Source organism: Tenebrio molitor, chromosome 1 (assembly GCF_963966145.1).
Source record: "Tenebrio molitor chromosome 1, icTenMoli1.1, whole genome shotgun sequence".
Taxonomy (NCBI): Eukaryota; Metazoa; Arthropoda; class Insecta; order Coleoptera; family Tenebrionidae; genus Tenebrio; species Tenebrio molitor.
In genome coordinates this window covers 21,675,585-21,700,985 of record NC_091046.1, presented here as the reverse complement: position 1 = coordinate 21,700,985, position 25,401 = coordinate 21,675,585, and the positions used below count along the sequence as shown (strand labels likewise).

The 25,401-nt window shown below is 36.2% G+C and overlaps 3 long non-coding RNA genes across 4 annotated transcripts in view; 1 reads left to right on the top strand and 2 right to left on the bottom strand.

Moving 5' to 3' along the window:
• Nucleotides 1–594: 594 nt before the first annotated feature.
• LOC138140654 (uncharacterized) lies at nucleotides 595–2,131 on the bottom strand. The gene is made up of 3 exons (XR_011162693.1): nucleotides 1,942–2,131; nucleotides 1,788–1,885; nucleotides 595–1,737 (listed from the first exon to the last, which is right to left on the bottom strand). It is a non-coding gene; the product is annotated as an uncharacterized lncRNA (long non-coding RNA).
• Nucleotides 2,132–5,779: 3,648 nt separating this feature from the next.
• Nucleotides 5,780–7,241, top strand: LOC138141326 (uncharacterized). 2 transcript variants are annotated; one of them, XR_011163084.1, is made up of 2 exons: nucleotides 5,780–6,383; nucleotides 6,494–7,241. It is a non-coding gene; the product is annotated as an uncharacterized lncRNA (long non-coding RNA). The 2 variants fall into 2 exon arrangements; XR_011163085.1 differs by having other exon boundaries at nucleotides 5,780–6,388.
• LOC138141338 (uncharacterized) overlaps nucleotides 6,527–25,401 on the bottom strand; it is a 111,015-nt gene continuing 92,140 nt past the window's right edge. Inside the window, exon 2 of the long non-coding RNA XR_011163099.1 lies at nucleotides 6,527–7,708. This is a non-coding gene — a long non-coding RNA (uncharacterized lncRNA). The remainder of the gene's footprint in view (nucleotides 7,709–25,401) is intronic.

Sequence of the window (25,401 nt, the reverse complement as noted above, 5' to 3'; positions counted from 1 at the left end):
CCCAGATTGTATGGCAGCGATTGCAGTTTTTAGGTCCTCTTCTGTCCATTTAGACTTTTCGGTCTTCCGAATATAAGTACGGGGCATTTTGAATTCTGAAAGGAACGGCAAATAAATTAGTAGCAAAGATTTTCTCACGGGGAAATACCGCGCAGCGCGAAATTACCCCGTCAAAACTGCGCGCTATTCCCCCAAATTCAATCAGCTGACATAAGTATTTCTTGGCTATGAACGACGTAGAATAATTAAATAACTATCTAAGGTAAATGACGTGCATATATGACGCAAAACGCTCATGCATTAGTTTTGCTGCAAGTTAGTAAATAGATGTACTTACCACCTTTTCAAGATTGCACAAAAACTACATGAACATGTGGAAAAACAAACAATGGCCTATCACGTCTAACTCAATGCTACCACTGTGCCACAGACAATTAAACTATAGTAAGACGTCGCATTGCTACCCAATTTTTGGAAACACGATTCCAGCGCGGCGCGAGCAGTTGGCCGAACTAATTTTATAAAGCATGCTTGATGGAGTTGTTTAACTTAATAATTTTGTCTTCATTTAATATTAATTTCAAATGTAAAATGTTTTTAAAATGCACAACGTTTTATTAATTATAAGAAAAATTAACAATAAATGAATTAAATTAAAAACTAGAACCAAAACTAAAATTAAATATTCTGAAAATCCCCATTTTCTTTGTAAGTAACATGTCTTTGACGATTTTTTTAAATTCTCTTCTTACGTCCTGCAGTTTTTTTTTATAAATGATCAAATTGATTGATGCATCCAACAATTTTGTTTTAATTTCCAGAAAATGGCTTTTACATATAAACCATGAAAATCAATTTTTCGTTCTAAGGCGATACGTAATTTCTTTCCAATACTTCTTTTATTCAAAAATGCACTTCGTAAATTTTGGCAACATAACACACAACTCTTCTGTTATACATATATACATAGTGGGCCGATATAAACAGTACCAATTTTGTACGCTCATATTTTTCTGAGTTATTATCTGTTTTTAAGGAGTAATATACCAGTGAAAAGCTCAATATTTATAGAAAAGATGAAGTCCTGTTGTTGTCCAGAACTCAAAAATTGTGCGTCACAACATGAAGACATGCAAAAATTCTCTCAATTATAAGTTTTACAGATATGGTTCAATATGCTCCCCATTTTTATTAGCTACCATTTGCAATCGTCTTCACTAGTGATAGACGGAGCAACATCAACATCGCACCGAGTGGCACAAACAATCATATACCTTGAGCTGAAGGCTCCTGAACTAATAACGGAATGCTGGAAACAGCTACCTCAGAGACAAATATGTAGCTTCTGCAATTGGGGACGGGCAAAGACGATTACAAATGATAGCTAATAAAAATGGAGGGCATATTGAACCATATCTGGAAACTAATAATTGAGATAGGTAATCTTCAAAACCAGAATTTTTGCATGTCTTTATATTATGACGCACAACTTTTGAGTTAGGACTATCTCTGCACTGCAAGAGGCCTTCATCTTTGCTATAAATATAGGGTTTTTCACTGGAATATTAATCATTTAAAAAACTTAATAACTCAGGAAGATATGAGCGAACAAAATTTGTACCGTTTTTTTCGGCCCACTGTGTATTTTAGTTTCAATTTTAACTTGTCATGCTCCTTAAAAGAATAGATACCGGGGGCACACACTATTGTTTGGTTTCTTTTTGTCTTGAATTGAAACTGAAAGTATAACTTTATTAAGAAGTCAGTTTCACCACTTAAGTTTTTACCTTTCTAAATTACGTAGCAGATTCACAAATTGCCCAAAAAGTAGAAAATGTTACTTTTTTCCTTTATTTATTGTTTTCTTATTGACAATTTCTCAATACTGAAAACGTTGGCTATTGTAATTACTTTCATTTAATAAATGACACTAATTCCTACCTTTTTATCTTTAATAAGTACATTTTTATTTTTTTCAGAAAAGTGTCACATTTGACAAATATTTTTTGACTGTTTTAAATACATACAACGGTAATAATCGAAATTTTACGAATAAATACGACGGAGTGTTTTGGCCAAATGCGTGCGGAGCAGCACCGTCGAAGCTATTCCAACATTATTATATGGGATTGAAGTGTCTTACTATATTTAATTGTCTGGGGGTCTATTCTTCAATTTCGATTAGTTTATGTCGCACACGACATATCTCGAACGGTTGTTGTCGCACACTACAAATATTTTCTATTCTTGAATACCAAGCGAAAAACATTTCTCGCATACGGAATATTGACGAGTAGTCTATGTGACAACATGGCAATTTATGAATTATTTTGACAAAATATTTCACAGAAACCTGTAATTTTATACTTTCATGCTCGCCCAACAAATGGAGCTTTTAAAAATTGAAGGCATATTGAAGGTCAATTGAAGATATGTATCTATTGAAGGCCATTTGAAGGCATGTTGAAAACGTGAATTTTGTTCCCACGTTGTCCTACAGAAACTCTAGTGGAATTCGACTTTGGTTGTAAATTTATGTTTGTCACTGGAAAAATAGAATTTTATGCTGCAGCAATAATCTTACTGATAAATGCTAACGGGGGTCGTCGGTTTGGGGTTCGCAATATTAGCTTCAAGGTTCCAGGTAGTGGTTGTGGTATTTATGACAAAGGTTATTACTTGATGATAAAATCTTATTCTTCGGTTGTTGTTGTTAAATTTACAACCAAAGTCTAATTCTACTAGAGTTTCTGCAGGAGTATACACGCGTTGTTAATTTTCTGTCTTCGATTTGTCTGTTTGCGATAGCAAAATAAAAAAAGAAGTCACAATATTTTAGCAATGCTCAAGAAAGTAAATTGGTAGAATTACTACAAAATGAACCTGATCTTTTATCAGGGAAATTCTCACCCAGGGCAAAAAAAAATGTCCATAGGCGAAGAGCGGGTTTGCGGTTTGTGGATACTTTGGTTAAACGAAAATGTTTTTGGAAACAATTTTCAGTTATACATATTTGTAAAAGGACTTTGCCCGTGATAAAACTGTCGCCGCTCTCTTTCAAAATCTTCAAAAAGTAGAAACATTTCTTCATCGTTTGCCATCAGCCAAAATTTGATTGTACAATACCTTGTCAGAAATATCAACAGAATCGTCATGTTGATTGGCAACGGGCAACATTGCGCATACGACTTGCAAAGTCGCACGCCGTTTATGCGCCCGACATGAACACGCATGGTTTTTGAGAGAGAATTGTCGCATACGAAATTCAAGAATACGAAAACCAAAATTTATACGAGAATTGACAAATGTCGCATGCGACATTTATCATTCGAAATTGAAGAATAGACCCCCTGTGCACTGTGCTCAAATTCAGAGCGGATGTTACCAAGACTACTACGAGAGGGCGCCTTATACTTATATCTTCATGGCCTACTAAATCTGAACTGCGCTGCGCTTATTACGGCCGTAACAAACTAGCTGAATGATTGATTCGGCTAACCTCAAAAAATCTACCCTTAACTAGCGCCACCTCTTTAAAGATATTAAACTACAAATCAACTAAATTGCCACAATAATTTAAATTTCCTTGAATTTCATCACGGTTGAAATACTAACAAGGGAAAATAGTGCGTTGCATACGGAGAAAATAACAACAGTTATTTTCAAATTCCCAGAACCTCCAAACCAAATCCGAAATTAATAAAATTATTAAAAAAATAAATGAAACATTTCACTGTGATACATGTCTCTTTATGATCTACAGCAACTCCAGGACCCTTGTTACGATTAGTTTGGCTTCAAGACCCTGGGGTCTGTAAATTTGTGGGGCTTTTAAAAAAAAAACTTTGTTAATATTACCACACAAATTTTATCATATTTAATTCCAAAAAATCCTTGTCAGCCACTGGTTACTACTTTGCATCCACATTTAATACAGAATTCCATATTTACCTGTGATAAACACAAAGATAAAATTTGTAAAGTAGTAATTATTTATTAAAATTTAACATAAAATAACATTTTTAATTTACAATGCGAAAATTTCCGATAATAATGCGGAATCTGGAAAAGTGCCCCGAATGATTGCAGCGTTTCCACGTTGAATGGCAAGGGAAATCCTCTCAAAAAGGAATTTCTTAGATTTTGAATCCCCTGATTCCGCGATAAGTCGGTCTCCGATGACATTAATGAAATCTATTGTTTCTTTGCAAAGTTATTATCCAATTATTAATGAAACCAATTTTAAACATTTGTTTATAAAAAAAAAAACAGATGACATAAAAACGAAATCCATTCAGAATAAAATCACAAGTAGGAAGGTTTTAAAATTATAAACTTACAAGAAAGGTATTGTCTTCCTGCAGATAGATAGTTTTACTTTTAATTTTTCTACTGTGCTCTATCCATTTTTAGATTTTGCAATTCCATTTTATATATAAATATTACGTTTCATAATTTGATTATTGTAATTATTAGGTATTCTTACGTTCATGAAACGTATTCGTGAAAATTTATTTTGCGTCAGAATGACAAAATAGAAAGTGTTAACCTAACAAAATAAACACGTTATGTGATTGTGATTGGATAATTTCAATTCAAATTACATTTTTCTTTTCCATTTGGCTAACAGATGGAGTTGGTTAAGGGTACATTTTTTGAGGTTAGCGGAATCAATTGCTCCATTGAAAATCCGAGCTTTGTTACGGCCGTAATAAGCGCAGCGCAGTTCAGATTTAGTAGGCCATGATATCTTGTGATAATTTACAGTGACTTTACAACAACAATGCGCAATATTACCCCGTGCGCGGAATTCCCCCGTCCTCCCCTTCTTCATATTTCAAAAAACTAACAAAAATTACCAATTGATTTTACTGGACACCCTAATATTTTGTTATCCCCATCATTATAAAACCTTATAATAATACATACAGAGTGATCAACAAGGACTGAAGCTGTTGGCAACAATGACAACATGATGAAAATTTCAGTGAAATTGGTAGCATTACATTTTCAGTTGTCAATTTTGACGGGCAAATTTAAACTTCAAAATCAAGTGTCATTTTTGTATCAATTTATTAATGAAAATGGTTTTTACACTACAGCAAGACATTTTTATTGGTATGGCGTACTTTCGGACTGGAAATTTTGATGCTGCTAACGGTTGGCAGTATTCCACGGAGCACGGACGATACATTGCACCAATTTCAACAAATGTTCCCCGAGCCAGTTGGTACTTTGGGCGGCGCGGTAGCTTAGTCGCGTTTAGGCAGCATTGCACGAGATTGGTGCAATGTTACCTACAAACAGGTGATGTGAAAAAAGCAAAACCTACTGGCAGAAGATGTAGTTGAGAATGTTCGAGGTAGAATGGAACAAAACCCTCGAAAGTCAGTGCGAAAGCTTTCACTCCAAACAGGCGTGATTCTTATGTAAAACACACGCATCCCAAGTTCTTTGTTGGGCACGTTTAATCCAGGGCCTAATAATCCTTACCATTAAAAATCCCGTCATTCCTTTTCCTTACTTTACAGGCTTGTCATATGGAACTTGCCTAACCATTTTAAAGAAGAAATTAAAGTTCCAACCTTATAAATTTTCCCGGATCTAATCCCTGCATCCCGCAGACTTTCAGCTCGAAAATAATAACGCATAAAACATGTTTCTGTTTCTCAGGAGGGGCATGCGGGCACGGCCTGTCGCTTTTATGAATATCGAAACAGTGGGCCATTATTAAGTACCGCTAATTACATTTTATACTGTTTTTGGTCGTTTTGTACAGTGGCGAGCACGGAATTTCGCACACATTGAACATTTCACTGACATAATTTTATTAAAATGAGATACTGGCGGCAGTTTCGTGACAGTTTAGGTGAAACATCAGTCATGATCACATATATCATGATTGATTATATTGACAATAAAGCTTAAACTAGATAGTTTTTTTTAATGACATACAAATTGGTGTGCGAAATTCCGTGCTCCCCACTGTACGTATCGTGTTTTAAAACTACCAACTCGTAATATAACCTAAATTTTTTGACATTCACAACTTGCAGCGGGTGCCAACACTGACGCACAAAAAATTTTCATACTTTGGGAATATTTTGCTGTCATTTGCTGCCAACAGCTTCAGTCCTTGTTGATCACGCTGTATATTATGTACAGGATTATTATAAATGTTTGTAGTCCAAGTAGGCCATGAATTTGTGCCGTCTTGTTTCTATTGTGCACTGTATCTAGTGGAATATTGGCATGAGTGAGCTCCTGACTGTCAGTCAAATCACTGATTACCGCATTTTTTTCCTTTGAATCAAAATAAGTCTTTAGTAAAAGTTAAGTGTGTTAAGACCACAGACGACGATGTGTATACAACAGTGATCAAGGTAAGGTTAGTAAAATTCTGTAAGTTTCAAGTAAATTTATTTTCAGGTTAACTGTTCTCTTCCAAATTCTCTCTTCTAATTATCAGTTTCTCCTAAACACATTTTTTTAGGATTGCAATGGGGTACACCGTGGAACAGACTACTTTCATTATTATTTCATTTTATTAAAATGGTGTACGAGATGAAAACAGAATGCAATCATGTAATCTCGCAAAGTTTCCTAATTTAAAGATAGAGGAACAATCTTTAATGACCCACATTCGATGGATTGTAAATAGACAAAACTAGAGATGTTTCAAAGGAAAAGTCATCGAGAAGACTTCAAGTTGGTGAAGTTTTGAGAGAGAGAATGGAACAAAATCCCAGAACATAATTGCACAGTCAAGTGTACCACTGAGCACATGTCAGAAAATTGTGAAGAAAAGATTAAATTTGCACCCTTATAAAATGTCATTGTTTCATGAACTGAAACCAGCAGATTATCCACGTCGTGTTGCATATTGCAGCTGGTTTTTAAACAACATGAATGATAACAGAACTTTGGATTTGTCATTCTTTTCAGACAAGGCATGGTCCTGCTGTAAGTTCATAACCTGATTGTAGTCAGGGAGATGTTAGAACTAATAAGTATACCTCCTCTTCCATATTTGTTGCTGATTTCGTTAATGACTATTCCAGATTGGATCAACGCATGCACGGAACCTGTCTGACGTCGCCCATCTTGTGTATCCTGCCCCTCCACATTATAACATTGGAAATCATTTAATGCACATCAACAACAATAAAACCTTGCTGGACAGTTAAAGAGCTTTAATTTGTTGCCATATAACACATAAATAAAATGTCTATTTACAATGATTTCATTGTCTCATTTTCCATCAACAGTTTTGGAATCTTGTGGTACCTAACATTGTTTCCCATTGAATAATTTAGCAGCAACAATTCAGTTCTACACACCTGTGGTTGAACACCAGTGGATAAGTTTACAAAATTGAAATAGAGAAAATTAAATTTTATTGTCTGTATGAGATGGATTGAACCATATGAACTTGAAAGTTCACTTTGATAACAAATCCCGTCTTGATGGATTTTAGTCACTGTTACTCACGGTATAAAACGTTGGAACAATCTCTTTAAACGAATCTTCACTGTTGTGGTTAATAATTCAAACAATTTTTTGAAGGTAAACATAACCTCCTAATGTCAAGAATAATAATCTACTTCGTATCATTTTCGTATTGAACTATGGAACGGCAAAAGAAAAAAATTCATTTGTTTTCATGGGCTCGTTGACTACAAACATTTATAATAACCCTGTATAATACCTATAATTATTTTGTACGCAACAGCAACCAGCAATACAATCTTGGTAAGGGCAAAAATGAAGAGGTGGGAATCAAAACAGTCTATCTTACTCTCCGCCTATTCTATTTCCCACGTCACTGCTGTTAGCCCAGCTCTAGTGAGGAAATGCGCTCAGTTATTCATGTCAGGTATACACAGTGACGTGGGAAATAGAATAGACGGAGAGTAAGATAGACTGTTTTGATTCTCACCTCTTCATTTTTGCCCTTACCAAGATGGCCGCCGATTGTATTGCTGGTTGCTGTTGCGAACAAAATAATTGTAGGTATTATACAGGGTGTTAGGGAATGGTCTCCCAAGAATTTCAGGGTGAGTTTGTGAGGGAAAATGTGGTCGAAAACCTTAATACCATTTTTTCCTAACATAAATGATTTTCTCAAAAATGAAAATTTTAAATGGTGCCCCAATATTTGGGAGCTTTTGCACCATTTTATTGTTGTGATAGAGATATTTTCATATTTGATGGCGGAAACAAAAGACTGAGAAATGTCACAAATTTGTATTGTCAATGTCAAATTTCTCAAAGACGTTCGTGATTTTGACAGAAATGCAGCAAATTGGCAATAAGAAAGTTATTCATCGTCGAACTAGAGAAATAATTTGCAATACGTTTGATTATATGAGAATAACTTTTCCTTTTGAAGCACTGACAAAAACTGGTTTCCTTAGAATTTGTTTTTTCAATCTATTTAGCGAAAATTTATTTACCTAGACATTCCTTTTTACGGCGTTCATGAGAAATTTGACACTGACAATACATTTCTGTGACATTTCTCAGTCTTTTGTTTCCGCCACCAAATCTGAAAATACCTCTAATTAAATAAATAGTTAACGTTTTGTAATGAAAGTCAATTGCTTAGCAACCAAAAACAACAATGCCCTATGTCAGATTTTATCGAGTACCTACTGTCACAATGACGTTTCGGTTTTAAATATGTCCCTTGGATAATATCATTAAAAACTACCAGGACTGCATTTTTTATTGACAAAATCAATAATTACATTCGAAATATTTATCTAGATTCACCACAACCTTAAGGTAAGTCCCCTTTTATTGCTGCAATGAACTGAAATTATTTCTGCAGCTTTATTTGTGATATAAAAAGATAGATCAAGTCAAAGTGTAGACTTTGACAGTAGTAAATTTCGAATCGTTACCAAGCAATCATTTTTAAATCGAAACATATAGTAAATTCGTTTTAATAAACAGTTGTCAAAATGTTGTCAAGTTGGTAGACTTGCCAAAATGTCAAACCTAGTTATTTCATAAATCAATCTTGGTATCTCTGAGTGTCAGCCAAATTTCATCTATTTGACATGCGCAGGTCTTGCTTAAATATAAAAGCATACAATTCAAAATTGACGAAGAATTTAAAGTTGAAGAATGGATTCATGTAAAAGGGGTACAGGTCAGTCGCTTCTTCAACGTAAAAAGATGGCAGTAGTTCGATACTGCAAAGAATTGGAGACGAAAAAACCATGAATATCGATGAAAGAAATTTGCGAGAAAGCTGCTCATATTTTTGATGTAACCTATTTCCTAGTTTTTTCATTTTTCTAATATTAAACTAGTTTTTGTCTTTTATCTTTCAATCCACATTTAATTTAACCGTTCACATTTCCCGATTTATTGGATTTCAAGTAAATATTTCGTAGAAACCTTCATTTTTTCTTGCTAAGTTTGAACCACGACCTGCTGTATTATAACCGGCCTGTTCAAAAGTATAATTTGAGTGATCCCCGCAGAGCGCTAGTGTACGAGCGCTTTTTGGGGATATTATTCATCTTAAGTTTTTGTCACCGAGAGTTTTTCTCGTTCAAATGACATTCGAATTTAAAATCAAAAACACAAAAATACAATTGTATTCAGTATTGTTTTAGAAAGAAAAGATGAACTTACTGTGCTCAGTCTTAACTCTAAAATCATGTCTAAACCTATTTTTCCGCATTTTTATTCTTCAGAAGCGCCCGTACTGTGGCGGCCTCATCGGCGAAAATTGGCTCTTTCTCGGAAACATTTTCGCAATGCTTTTTTAATGAAATGAACAGGCCGGTTATTATACAGCAGGTCGTGGTTTGAACACACAACTCACTTTTCAGAATCATTAAACATCATTACATTGCTTTTGATGTGCAAGGTCTTAACAGATATCATTTTTCTGTAGGTACTTTCGTACCGGTCGCTGGATATGACATTATTATTGTGATTTGTGTAATTGCGATAGAAAAACGTCAAAGTGCAACATATACAGTTGCGGCCGTTGAAATCTCAGACAGGGAAGATTTAAACACTCTGTATAAATTCCGAAATTTGATTAGCGTAAACAGGATTTTCATGAAGGATTATAAAGTCAGTGTCAGTATTTGATATATTAGGTCAGAATCGTGCTTACCTTTGGAAATGCCGCAATTATCTGAATTGCAAAAATGTGTTTGACTGAGGGACGGTGTGACTATAAGAGCCATTGCGAGAGAAATTAATGTGGATAATGTTTGAGTGACATTTTGAGAAACGTCACTTTCAATACCATTTACAAAGCTAAAAGTTTGGCGTTGTCAAAGTGTCTGTGTTTTCAACGGCCTAGTGTAAAAACCATTATACATCTGGTCTATTAATACGATATTCTGGGGAATCTGGGTTGGTACAGTCCAGTCTTTTAAGAAATTTTGACATTGACAATTGTTTATTAAAACGAATGGACTTTATAAGATTTTTTTGTGGAGAAAGCAATATTTCAGTAGTCCCAAAACAGCAGGGAACAGTTTTATTTTCAGAAAACGGTTCAATTTATCCAAAAACGGTATAAAAGTTTTCGGACACATTTTTCCTGATAAACTCACCCTGAAATTCTTGGGAGACCATTCCCTAACACCCTGTATATTATTATAAAGTTTTATAATGATGGGGATAACAAAATAAAATAAAAAGATACATTAAATAAAAACGGACAAAAGCCAAATCAATTTATTGATGTTTAAAAAGTAGAACCTTTGTTAAAAGCTGTCTTACCGACTTACCTTTTAAATTTTTGTTGAAGTCTAATTTTGGTATAACTAAAAATTATTTGTTTGATTAATATAAAATTATGATTTTTCGAAAAAAATTCAAAATCTAAAATATGGCTATCTATAGGAGAAAATAAGTTAGAGGGTAAAGTAGCAAAAACAACATTACAGATCCTTGTAATGACATTATCTATAGAAGAATTATAGTTCTTTTTTGCAATTTTTAACATAACACGTTGTAATGATCTGAATACATTACTTCTTTCCGCCAAATGTTCGAACCTGCGCAAAACGATAACAAATGTGGTCGTGATCGTCATCGAAGCGGAGGAGCCCTACGTTGTGTTTTTTCTTTTGGCGGAAAAAGGTTCGGAATGCAAACGATGAGGGTTCCGGTTGGAAGAGTACCGCAAATAAAACACACATGTGAGGGACGCAAAATACCTTTTATTAAAAATGCCTGTAATAACTTCGATAAAAAAAAGAAACGAATACAAAAGGACAGAAATTAAGTTTAACGGAGTACAAGAAATTAACTAGTTGAGTACAGTACAAAGATAAACGACAAGATGAATGCAGCAACATTCAAAACAACAGAAAACGGGTACATGACAGACAAAATGACAGGTTAAAGCTTGCAAAACAAGTAAACAACTTATAATGCAGTTATTACAGACAGGGACGGATGAAAAACTCTCTTCAAAAACCGTATCCCAGGTATTACTCATATTTTCAACTCGATTAATGACAAAAACAATGTTTAATTCGGAACTACGCGGTCAAGGTACGCCAACCGGAGCTTAGAGCTGGAGGTAACAAACTCTCGGCCGCGAATCTGAATCATCTTGAGATCAAGCGACGTTTATAGATATTCAGGTTACTAATGATTTAATGAACGTCAGACTATTTCACCGACCAAGCAAAAGTGACAGAGCGTCTCGGGGTCGTACGATTAGCATCCCTAAACCGCGTAAGCAAAGATCTAGGTCCGCCGTCCCCAACCAACCGTTTACCGACAAACCCCGAAGTCTCTATAACCTCGACGGGGGCTTCACGTCAACATCCCAAAGCCGCGTACTGCAGGACTTAGGTTCGCCTCCGCTAACGGCTCTACATAACCGTCGCCCCCACAGAAATTTGACTAAACAACCCCCCGACCTCCTGAATGTCACCCAGCCCCCATAGGATCGTACTTACAACATTTTAACTTTAACTCATCCGAAATCTAACGGTGCTTAGCAACAACGCAAAGAAAAACCCGAGTTTAATTCAATAGAACAAAGCGTAACATTAGACAATGATAAATTCAACAAAACAAAACGCAACATTAAACCATGATAAAATAAAAGAGAACAAAGCGCAACATTAAACACTGATCAAATAAAACAGAACAAAGAGCAAAGTTAAACAACGATAAAATTAAAACACTTGAAATGGCACAAATATCAGTAAGCAACATAAATAACGAATACGATAATCGCTGGCAATACTAAACGAAAAAAATGACGGGTCGAGTGCAGTTAGAAAATGTTAGCGAAAGAAAAACAAAATGAACGCACGTGATTCGGACGACGCGACGGCTACTAATTTTTGAAAGTACAGTCGCGAGCAATAAATTTTGATCGTCAAGGTCATTCTTTGACGCAATCGAAAATGTTCCATTGTAAAATAGTCGTAAATATCATAACCTATCATCACGTTGTATGACATTAATTGTCATTTTTTTCTAATTTTTTTGACACTGTTGACATGGACATAATCAGATAGGGAAATTTTTTAATTTTGTACAATCTAACCAAATTTTGAAATGACATTGACGACCAAAATTTATTGCTCGCGACAGTACCAATTGCCTGAAAAATGACCCTCCCGGGAGAAACTTAGGGATAACGCTTAAAATTAACAAATGGGCGCTTCTCGAAAGAAACAGCATGCAACAAAATGATAGCTACAACATACCACGTGGTCCTGGTCAAAAAAAAAGCAACGAACGTGGGATAAATTACCCGGGTGGATTAAAACACCGGATTCCTCACGGGGACACAAAATATCTACTCGGGACGGTAGTGTAATTGATTCAGATTTAACTTACAAATTTTGGAATATGGATCGCTCTTCGCACGGTGTGTTCGTTACGAAAAATCAAACAGAAGTGAACTACCCCCTTCAACCACACGCGCGAGAGATTGCCAACCCCATCCCTTAGTTCCTAGCCTAGCCGCTAGTACACTGGCGGCCATTAATTTGGAAACACCGGCCTAATCTAGTTTACAGGATATTTCTAATATTCGATAGTGTAAGCGTTATGTCATGTCAACAAAAGACTGAGAAATGTCACAAATTTGTATTGTCAGTGTTAAATTTCTCAAAGACGTTCGTGATTTCGACAGAAATGCAGCAAATTGGCCATAAGAAAGTTATTCATCGTCGAATTAGAGACAAAATTTGTAATCCGTTTGATTATATGAGAATAACTTTTCCTTTTGAACCACTGACAAAAATTGGTTTCCTTAGAATTAATTTTTTCAATCAATTTAGCGAAAGTTTAAATTTACCTAGACATTCCTTTTTACGGCGTTTATGACAAATTTGACACTGACAATACATTTTTGTGACATTTCTCAGTCTTTTGTTTCCGCCACCAAATATGAAAATACCTCTATTTTTCTATTGTACAAAAACTTTACACTTTTTTTTCTGGCTCTACAAAGCATTTGAAAGTACTAACAGGAGTTTATTTAACGAGTTCGTGTGTAAATTGGGCTTTTTTTGGCATGAGTGAGCCAGGCCCACGAATGCCAAAAAAAGGCCCAATTTACACACCAACGAGTTGAATACAACGTTTTTTTTGTTCGACGAGTCCCTTAAAGGCCGAAATCTTTAAAATTCGCTTGACGTTTCGTTTTGACAAGTTGTGACATTTATCAAAATCCGTTCACACATATTCTCAAATTCTGATAGTGTCGAACAAAAAATAGTGTTCTTACATTACTTATGTATATTTTTTTTTAATCACAATCGAAGGTTATTTTAAAGAAAAAACATTTAAGGGGCGGATTTCGAAGACTTGCATCATACTGGGAAAATCCACCACACGGCCCTGACGTTCTAGACCGGCCACACACTTTCCGGTCAAATTAGGTCCGGTTTATAGTTTGAGAATCCGGTAAATTTTTCAAACCCAAACTTCTTTGCAATATTACCCGACACGGGCATAATTTCCAGTCGGATTGACCGACGACGGACGCCCATGATTTTCAGACCGGGAACGGTTAAATTTAAGAATCGATGTGTACGGCTTATAATATGCTTATACAGTTCACGCGTTTTAGGATGGCGAGAGCCGGCGCACCACGATTGATGCTTCGGAACGGTTCGGTAAATAAGAGTCATTGCAGTGGCGTAACAACAAAGAAATAGATCGAATATCTAAGTTTCTTTTAAGCTGTTTGCATTTCCAGTTAACTGTCTACCTGTGTGTAAATGATAGGCCTTGCTTTTATGATTATCCGGCGTTAAATAATTCCTGGACATTTCTTGAAAGTGAGTCATAAACCGATAAGACTCCGCCACTGGGACTTTTCAAACCGCAGGCTGGCGCGCTTTCATTGCGCAACCCAGTCGCTCGCCATCTTAAAACGCGTGACCTGTGTCTATATTTACATTTCGCCACATAAGATGGCGAGATTTGGACATGAATGCTTGACGAAGATTCTGAATCTGAATGACAGCGATGACAGTTAATATTTTATTTACACCATTACACCATACAAAAATTCGGTGGAAAAAAGTTAAACTTACAAAGCTATACTCCGTACTCTGGTAGATTGCACGTTTTTTGACAGAAGACAGACACAGAAACCGGTTTGGCGGGAATTAATCTGCAGGGATACAATGGTTTTCTACATAACGTGAAACAATTGAGATGGAGAGTTTAGTATTTTTCACTGCTTTATGTTTTGGAACTAGAATTTAAAAACGTGCAATCTATCACCGTACGGAGTATACCCATGGCTTGCTTGATCGCATCGACCACTCACCAAGATAAAGAATGGAGTATGTAAAGTCTGTTTCAATTCTAAATTTCCACCAACACTGCACTCTACCCGTGGAGAGAGAATAGACTGGAGATGGCATTTCCTATGCTATCCATGTTAAAAATTCGAACCCTCTAAAAGCACGTGCAACAACCTTTTATGACTCAGTCCACAATGCGCTAGATAAAGAAGCACAATGCTCGTGGAAGGAAGGCAAAGGAAGCCATTGGCGTAGCGTCTATATTCAGAAACCTTTTATGGCTCTGTAGTTTTCGCGGGCAGGTACACGTATTTGAATTAGTGCCATCTCCAGTCTATTCTCCCTCCACGATTCTACCTTAGAAATACAACCGGCAACACTGTTTGGTGAAAAATGTGTCAGGTTGTATTTGTGAGGTTATCATTCTCTATGTCGTTTTTACAACTCAAGATTTTAGAATAAAGGAAAAGAACGGTGGCACCGTTTTTATCTCTTCGAAACATTTTAATAGAGCATTTTTCATTTTAGCGTTAAGTAAATTACATGGTTTTCGAATCATGTTTATAAAATCATTATAGGTTGTGATGAACCAAGTGGGCAATTCAAAAATCCCACCAAGCGGCCATCTTTTTTTTTTACCAACATACGCAGTGAAAATAAAACCCGCGAAATTCAAAAACGGCCAAGAGCGGGTGATCGTACCTCGTTAATTTCCATACGTTGGGTTTTTTTTTATAGAAATTAAACATTACCAGATTCGTTCCAACAGGGTTTGTGAACCACACAGAAGAGTGCAATAAAACAACACAATAATTAAAATCAGCTATTTATTCAATGTTATGATTTTTGTTAACACCGGGATTGATGAATAATAAACGTCTAGGGAGAGGGCACCCAAGTCTCCCCAAATGTGAAAAGACTACTCATTTAGAACTCTAGAAAAATGGTGAGCTCTGGCCATTCCCCTAGACCCCCGAATGAGGCTCCGCTAAAAACCTCTCCTGAAAATACGAACAAATCCGAAGTGACCACGTGAACGGGACAGTTATTGTAAGTTGAGCAAACCTAATTTCATAAAGAACACAATTCAAAATTCAGGAAAAACAGAAGGGTCATGTACATTACAAACAAAGCAGTTACTTCGGACCGTTAGAGCGAGAGCGGGCACTAGACGAGACCTTTAGCATCCTTTTTTTTCAAGTTAATTTACAATGTACTTACAACAGGTACGGTGTTTAACGATTGGATGTTAGGAGAAACTAAACCCCTCAAACAGAGGATAAGGAAGAATTGACATTTACAGCAACTGGAAAATGCAAACGAAACCGCGACAAAGCTTTGTTGACGGAGTAACCTAAGAACACTTTTCTTTTAGGAACGTTAGTGAATTGTTACACCCGAGTTTACAAAAAACGTGATCCGTACGATTTTATAAAATTTACAAAGCTAGAACCAAGCTGCCTTACGCTCCTTCGCAAGCTTATAAATGTTAAAAAACGTAATACATGGGGATGGTCGAGATAATTGTGGATTTTGTAAAACATGGTGGAAACATCGCAAACCCACGTGCGACCCATTTGTGTCTTATTATTCTTAAACTACATTTTGCGCGAAACAGAAATTATTTTAGTACCCAAAACACATACCTAGTGCAAAAACAGAAGCTGGACAGCAACATTTAGCACAGTTAAAAAAAAACAACTAAAATCGCACAATTAGAACACAGAAAAATACACAGTACTTCTGCACTACTCTGCAGTTAGGGACTTTACTGCAGTCAAGACCAAAGTGTCCCCTAGTGGTCGCTGATGGTACCGACATCGGTACTATCACGGCTGCTGTTGGCGGTTGGTTTGAATTCAAAAGCGGGCATCTCAAGGTATTGCCAACTTTGGTTATAATAACAATCCCCAATGGACCTTTACATTTATAAGTGCTTGTTCACAATGTACATAAGACATAAGAAATACATAAGAGATACCTAAGAATAATTTATAAATTTGGACAATTGGAAAATAATTTTTGTGTTCATATAACTCGAATATGATTCTCCATGCCTTTTTGTACACAACAATAATGTTCACTGAGGTCACTTCTCATAAGTTACGTAAAAATTAATAGTATTTTATTTACTCGTCGAAGTTATTTTAAAATTACAAGCAATTATGTGGATGAAAAGTTTGGAAAGTTTCCACAATGTTTCACTGCAAACATTACTATCCATTTACTAAACTCCCGCACTGTCAAAGTGTTTTGAAGTTGCCACACTGCCGTTCTGACACTAGTAATTTTTACTTTAACGTTGCCACAAAAATTTTAAATTTCAAATTTGAAGTTAAGTTTAATAAATTCGCTTTCTTTCATTCAAAGTATTACTTACACGAAATGACTGAACAAGAAAAAGATATGAAACGTAAAAAAATGCTGTTAACGGCCAGAGAAAAGTAGGGTATTGTTAATTATTGTTCAGAAAGGAGTTAATTCTCCTCCATTAACATAACCAAACTTTTCTTGTTGACGTTTTTATAACTAGATTTTGTGTACAGGCAACTGAAAAGGTATAATATGTCACCATAGGTACACTCAAAAAAAAAATCAAAAATTTTACGCTGACAGTGCGGGAGTTTAATAAACGGATAGTAGTTTCGTTTTATTACCTATATTCGTCTTACTATTCAAATTAATAAAATCATGATTTGTCATTTATATTTTGTTCACTCTTTTCCGTATCTAGTCGCTATCACCATCTTTGTTGTCTCATAGTCATAGGAGGCGCGCAGTGAAGTCACTGTGCGACAAAGAACATCCTTATTTGTAAAGGTCCATTTAGAAATAATTTTATTTTGCCAACATAATTCAACAGGTGGTGGAAATTTAGAATTGAGATACCCTATATATTATACTGTTTTATTTCTGTGTTGTATTACAAAACGTATATTGTTTATAATTTTTTTTTGTTCGACACTGTCAGAATTTGAGAATTTTGTCCTATGTGAACGGATTTTGATAAATGTCACCACTTGTCAAAACGAAACCTCAAGTTAATTTTAAAGATTTTAAGCGATTTGGAGCCTTTAAGGGGCTCGTCGAACAAACAAACGTTGTATTCAACTCGTTCGTATGTCGAGTGGACCTTTAAAACGCTCGTTTCACTCGCGTTTTAAACTGGCCCACTCGTGCCAAAAAAACCCAATTTACACAAGAACTCATCAAATAAACTATGTACTATTTTTTACTTTCACTACACATACTCTCGTGTCAAAAATGGATTACTCCCTAGAATGCGAACTTTTAGGGAAATAACGTTTTTCATGTTGTGTGTAACTAGAATTTTCGAAAGTTATTTTGAATGCCTAAGGTTGGTTACTTTGAATTGAGAGATTAAATCCAAATAAATATGCCGCCAGTAACCAAAATTGATTGTGAAACGAAAAATCATCTATCACTTGTGATGAACCAAGTGGGTAATTCAAAATTCCCACCAAGCGGCCATCTCATTTTTTTTCTACCAACATACGCAATGAAAATAAAACCCGCGAAATTCAAAAATGGCCAAGAGCGCGTGATCGTACCTAGTTAATTTCCCTACGTTGTGGTTTTTTTTTTACAAATTAAACATTACCAGATTCGTTCCAACAGGGTTTGTGAACCACACAGAAGAGTGCAAATAAAACGACACAATAATTAAAACCAGCTATTTATTCAAAGTTAATGATTTTCGTTAACGCCGGGATTAATGAATAATAAAACGTCTCGGGAGAGGGCACCCCAAGTCTCCCCAATTGTGGGAAGACTACTCTAGGAAAATGGTGAGCTCTGGCCATTCTCCTAGACCCCCGAATGAGCCTCCGCTAAAACCTCTACTGAAAATACGAACAAGCCCGAAGTGACAACGTAGACGGGGCAGTTAGTGAAAATTGAGAAAACTGATTTCATAAACAACACAATTCAAATTCAGAAAAAAACAGGAGGGTCACGTACATTACAAACAACACAGTTACTTCGGACCGTTCGAACGAGAGCGGGCACTAGGCGAGAACTTCAGCATGTCCTTTTTTCTCTTTTCCAAGTTAATTTACAAAATGCGGCAGATACGCTATAGAAGGAGTGAGTGGCCTTGGATGGTCCGGTGGTCTGTGGTACCTATCCTTACGACTTTAACATTTCCCGCCTACCCGTGATTTAGCGCTAAGGGAGAAGTCCTAACCGTTTTGCGTTAAGTCAACAAATTGAAGAACACATCGGTTGAGTTGAATGTGACTATTTCAAACAAAAACAAACGACGCTTGTCAAGTACCACAAACTTCGAGAACAGATTACCATTCCGGAAGTTCTGTGCCAAGGAACTCGGATTCAACTTACACCATGAGCGACGTTGCGGACCAGCATTCAGCAAGCCCCGCCAAGCGTTATGTTTTCCGGGCCTCTCTCGGGGCACAACATGTTAAACGAGGGGCCGCGGGGTCGTGTTCAACGATTGGATGTTACGAGAAACTAAACCCCTCGAACAGAGAGAGACCCCCGCGATAAGGAAGAATTGACATTTACAGCAACTGTAAAATGCAAACGAAACCGCGACAAAGCTTTGTTGACAGAGTAATCTAAGAACCCTTTCAGTTTGGGATGGAAAAGTGGTAACAACCAACAACACATACATAACCATAACAAAAAAAACACAGTCCAGTCGACCCTAGCTTAATTGAGCCGGTTTATCGACAAGGGGGCCCCCTGAAATAATACGGAGGGCGCCCCGGGACTAAACGATGAAAATATCTAAATGTAGAAGATCCCTGGATCAGGAAAAAGCCCGCGCAGATACCTGAAATATAAACCCAATTGGTTGCTACCGGGTGGAAAGTGGAATCTTTGAAATTTTGATTAACGTGTTGCGTCACCCGTAATAATTAAAAGGGATCAAAAATGAGGGAGTGCGCTTATAAAGTGAAAGCCACAGACCCACGCTAAAACTTGGCGCCCTTTTCTTTTTTTTTAGGAACGTTAGTGAATTGTTACACCCGATTTTATAAAAAAACGTGATCCGCACGATTTTATAAATTTTACAAACCTAGAACCAAGCGGCCTTACTCTCCTTCACAAGCTTACAAATGTTAAAAGCGTGATACATGGGGATGGTCGAGATAATTGCGGATTTTATACAATATGGTGGGAACATCAACAACCCACGTGCGACTCATCATGATAATAAAAATACATTTCGCGCGCAACAGACATCATTTTAGCACCGCAAACATACCTTGTTCAAACCAGAAGGGCTGGACAACAACAACAACGTCTAATATAGTTCGGAAAGCACCGAAAATCACACAGTTAGAGCACAAAAGGAAAATCACACAGGGTACCTCTGCACTCATCTACAGATCAGCGAGAAATGACGCAAAAAAAAAACATGGCCGTTCCTCCCCTGTCGGCTTCCACCCACGCCCCCAGTGGTGCCCACTCCGGTAATTTCCTGGCTTTTGTTGACGGTTGGTTTAAATTCAAACTCGGCTATCTCACACTTAGCCAGAAATTAGTCATTTGCAACTGTTACAATTAATTTACTGTCTTACATTTTTGGGATATCTTTTGTTTGTCACCAGAAACCACATAGCCTCCAATCTAACCAAATTTATGGCAACCTAATGACGAATATCCCTAAATCCTAGGGAGTAATCCATTTTTGACACGAGAGCACAGAGACAGAATAGATACCTACAATCAGAAGACAAACTCTCTTGGGCGGGAAAAGTCCGCGCATCTAAGCGGCGCAGATGAAGCGGCCATACGGTCAGAGTAGAAGTCAGTAGCGTATCATAACAGCGGTTGACGCAATTGGTTATCTACCAGTGGTGGCGATACATGAATAATATTAAGATGAGTTATAGGGAATTAATTATATTTTAAACGAAAGAAAACGTTAAACATCAAAATCAGCTCTTTATTATTTGGCGGTGTGTTACAGAATGCTTCCAAAAACTAAAACTAAACAGTTTTAAATGCAGAAGTGTGATAATTATGACATTTACGACCCAGCTGGGGCTCGATAGTTAATCACCCCAGCTGCATGCTCTTGACTTCGTCGGGGTTAAAATAAAATCCCACGCATTAACTCAAGTTCATAAAAATGTTGACGATATAAAAATTTAAATTCTAAACATTAACTTAAGCACATAAAATATTGTCGATAAATTATACAAAATTTAACAATTAATCCGAATACATGAAATTTTGACGACAGAGTAAGCGCAAAGGTGGCATGGTTTGTACGGCAAAAAAATGTGAAAACAAAGCCTACAACTGTAATTTGGCTTTCTTCACTTTTCCAAAAGAACACAATCGAGCAAGGTAAGAAAGTACTATTAGGTACTTTCATAAACTTTTGGACGTAATTTTTCTGTCACATAAAAAAAATACTCTAAATTATGCTTTACTGAAATTGTCACATATGGATGACAAAATTGTTGTCAAATTTATCTACAACTAGCTGACCCGGCGAACTTCGTACCGCCTCAGAATCAATAAATGTTGTGTTAACTTATTAGCTGAATTGAATTAAGTTTTTTTATTAAGATAAAATGAATAATCAAAATGAAGGAGATTATTGGTATTCACGTCACGTGATGTGCAAATGTGATTAACTCCGATGAATTTACGACAATTCATTGATAAGAGTACTGAAAAATTAAGTTTTTTCGGTAAATTCATTTGCAAGAAGTGAGAGTATAATGAGCAGTAGAGCAAATTGCTGTGTCCCGAGTTGTAACTAACTATACAGTGAATTTTTTATCAATGAACCATAGGAATTGACATGGTGTAAACTTTATTTCATGTCCGAAAAATAATTTTGAAATTAGCAATTGACGCGAAATAAAGTTTATACTTTATACCATGTAAATCTCTATGGTTCATTGATAAAAAAAATCACTGTATAAAAATAATCCAGAATTAACAATCACCATAAACGGATTGAATATTTTAATGAGTTTGGTTGGGATGCACAGTCAACATCTGACGGGAAGAAAATATGGAAAATTATATTAAAAATTGGAAAGAGAATTACTAAGCATATGCGTGTTTGTTGGAAACATTTTGTAGATGAAGATTTTGTTCCACTGGTTTGTTGGTTTGATGGTTTGGACGCACTGTTCACTTGTTTGATAGTTTCAAGGTTAGGTATGTCGCACAGCAATAAATGTTCAACCCTAAAACAGCTTCCCCCGTGACGTAGCATTACTTGGAGTAGCATTTAAATAATTACAGACAGTTGACGTACTTAAATGCATAATTAGTTATATACAGGTGCGATACACTGAATATGTGAATAAGCCCATTTCTAGCGTTAGCCATGACATAGCAGCGGGTATGTTCGCAATTTCTGCAGGGATGTTGGCCTTGTAAAAACACAAACAAAATTGCAAGGGGACAAATCGGGCGAGCGGGCTCTCTACTACAAATTGCCCCTTATTGAGGTGAGACTCCAGTTCTTCGTCTTGTCACACTCCCGGTTTGTCTGAAATCATGGTCTAAACGTAGTGACCCATGTAACAATTGATTTCTGGTTCGCGACACGACCCAACATTGAAGCGATTTCGGAACGGTTGCGATCACAGAAAATCAGTTTGAAAAGTAGACCTCAACGGCAAACGCAGGCTTTCCACTCTTCTAACGCATGATGGCAGCTGACAGGGGGATAGGGAACAAATCTTTAAAACCATGGCTTTCGAATGAGACCACCCTCGCCCCATTACGACCCCTACAGTCTGAATAGCGCGCATTTCAAAAAAAGAAGTTATGTTGTCGCACCCTGTACAATGCAAAAGTACGTGTTGTTGATCACCATTGATCACACTTGGTGTTAAAACTCAGCGGACGTTAAATCTCAATTAAGTTCAAATTGTCGATGCGCGCACAATGACAGATTGTGACAGATGACATAACCTTTCAAAATAAGTTTTCTTCATAATTTTTTTTTCGTTAGTTATTCCATGTTTTGATAGTTATTCTGCTAATCGGGGCGGAGACAAATCCAACAATATAAAGATCATAAAAATCTGTCCAGCCGTTCTTGAGTTATAAATAGCGTAACTAACCCGACTTTGTTTTATATATATAGAAGATATGTCAGTATGAACGATGACAAAATATTATGTTGTTAAGTATTATTTATTTATTTTCTATTTTTTTATTAATAATTAAAACCTCGTTCTATTCCATTTGCGTGATTCTTGATATTTCTTGAATTGAATTAATTACATATATTCATTTTCGACTCCGTACTTAGTAACATTTCTGGAAAAAGTTTTTTTTATAATTTGCCTCCATTTTGATTCTCTAATAGACATATTAACGAACGCGACGTCATCATCTGGGATGTCCTTATAGCCATTATTTCACGGAACATTTTACGAAAATTTTTAGGTTGGCAAAGCTTGATCCGTCATGCATGTCAGTTTAAATTACAAAATGTGCAAAGAATTATTTATCAGGATTTATCAGGCAACAAATTCGCGACCGTACTTTTGGCAATGTCACGTATTTCAGCGGGCGTACATGAAAGATTATCTTCCATATTCGTGTTTTGTGACAGAATTTGGATAAAACAAAAGGCGACTTTGAAGACTTGATCAAATTTTCACTTTTAAAATTAAGACATTACCAACCGCCACAAAAATCCCTAAATCGAGGAAAGTAAACATTTTTGTTTAAAAACGGCTTAAAAGGGGCAAATTACAAAAAATAGTATAAAAAACTCGTTTCATAAGACCTTAAAGCACTCATTTTTTAAAATAACTCGTGGCTACGCCACTCGTTTTTTAATCTTGAATTCGTGCTTCAAGACTAGTTTTATAAAACTTGTCTTTTAATATACATACTATTATAAGCGCCTATCACTATAGTCCAATTTTTACCCTTTTGTGATGACGTCATTATCTAGTAACTTTACGTACCTATGTTTGAGCTAGGATCAGAAACAATTTTGAATTGATCATAAATAACTATAAATGTGTCAAATTTGTTGACAATTGCTTCGAAAGGTTATGTTTGTAATCAATGTAATAAGTGAAAGAAATTAAAAATTGTTAAATTGACAGAAGCATAAAATAACCTCAAAGTGACCATCAATAAATAAACGTGCCTTTTTTTTGTTTTTTTCTGTTTCTGTCGTTTCAATAAAGAGAAAGCGAGGAAGGAAATCGTGACGTCACCTCAAAAGGGTAAAAATTGGACTGTATCACTAATAATATCCAGTGCATATCAAATTATGAGGCAATTTTACATGCACGGGAGGAATTTTGGCAGACTATTTCCTGAGAAAAATTTACATGGTAAGTACAAATAAACGTAATTTTGTGTGTCGTTGACAGTCATGAGCATGACATTTGCACTGAAAGGTAATTTCTTGACGACCGTTTTGCTCTAGTGCAAATTATCGCTGTAATTCGATGTACTTTTCGCACAAATAACTCAAAACAATTTATGCGAGTCCGGACCTGAACCTCGGGCTCACATGTTGTAAATGCGGACCTGATATTCTACGCTAAAGGCTTGCCCGATATCGATTGACGCGCCGCCAAGCGGCGGAGCGCGGCATTTTTCGGTTTGTAAACAAACAGTTTCGTATTTGACGATGTGTAAAATCGGCTTTTTGAAAGTAAGAAATTCAAATTATTTAGAAGAAAAAAAACAGAGTGATCAATCGGGGAGGTGTTTGCTGTGTTCCGGGTTTCAAAAATACCGAAAAAAAGAATCGGTAACTGAAATTTTTAGTGTTGTGAGGTCCGGTAATTGACTTAGTCAATGACCCATTTGACCGGTCAATAATTGTCAATGACTTGACGTATTTGACCAGTCATTTTTAAAATTTAAATTTCCCGCTTATAATATTGAAGATTATATGATATGATGACTGTTTGACTGATGAGATGAGGTTATGTTGGGTTGTCTGATTTCGTTCCCAGATAAAGAAGAGAATAGATTGGCCACTCTCTCAGGTTCAACTGGTAACCAAGGTTGGTAGAACTGACTAATTTGTATAATAGGTTGCCTCGTTTCCATTTAAAGCAATAGTCTGAATTTTTTCCCCCCGCAAAAGTTACTCGTGACGTCACAGTGTACTAAACTTTTACTACAGAGTCTGTCGATCATGCATTAGGTGTTCCTTCGCTAGAATAAATCCCAAAAAGCCACCCAATAAACTCCACGGAGCTTATAAACCTTAGGTTCTATTCGAACACCCAAAATTTCTGGGTTGATTTTACGTCACGAGTTACTTTCCACCCCGCCCCGCAATTTTCAACGAGGCAACCTATTATACAAATTAGTCAGTTCTACCAACCTTGTTGTGCCCAAAAAATGTATAGGGAGTTTGCGTTCTATATGTTCTTATTTTGTCTATGATGATAGAGATGAAGTGGCGATATCTAGTGAAATTTAGAATAACCACACATTTAAAAAGTTAAATATCAGGTTATGTTATATGGCATTTCATTGTCAAAAACTGTCAGTTTATACGTTTTCGTAGTGGAACTTGATCATTTCGGAGTAAAACGATGCAAGAATTACAGAATTCGAGGTTCTAAGACGATAACTTTCCTCTAAATACGTTTTTACACAGGCAAACATGAAGGAT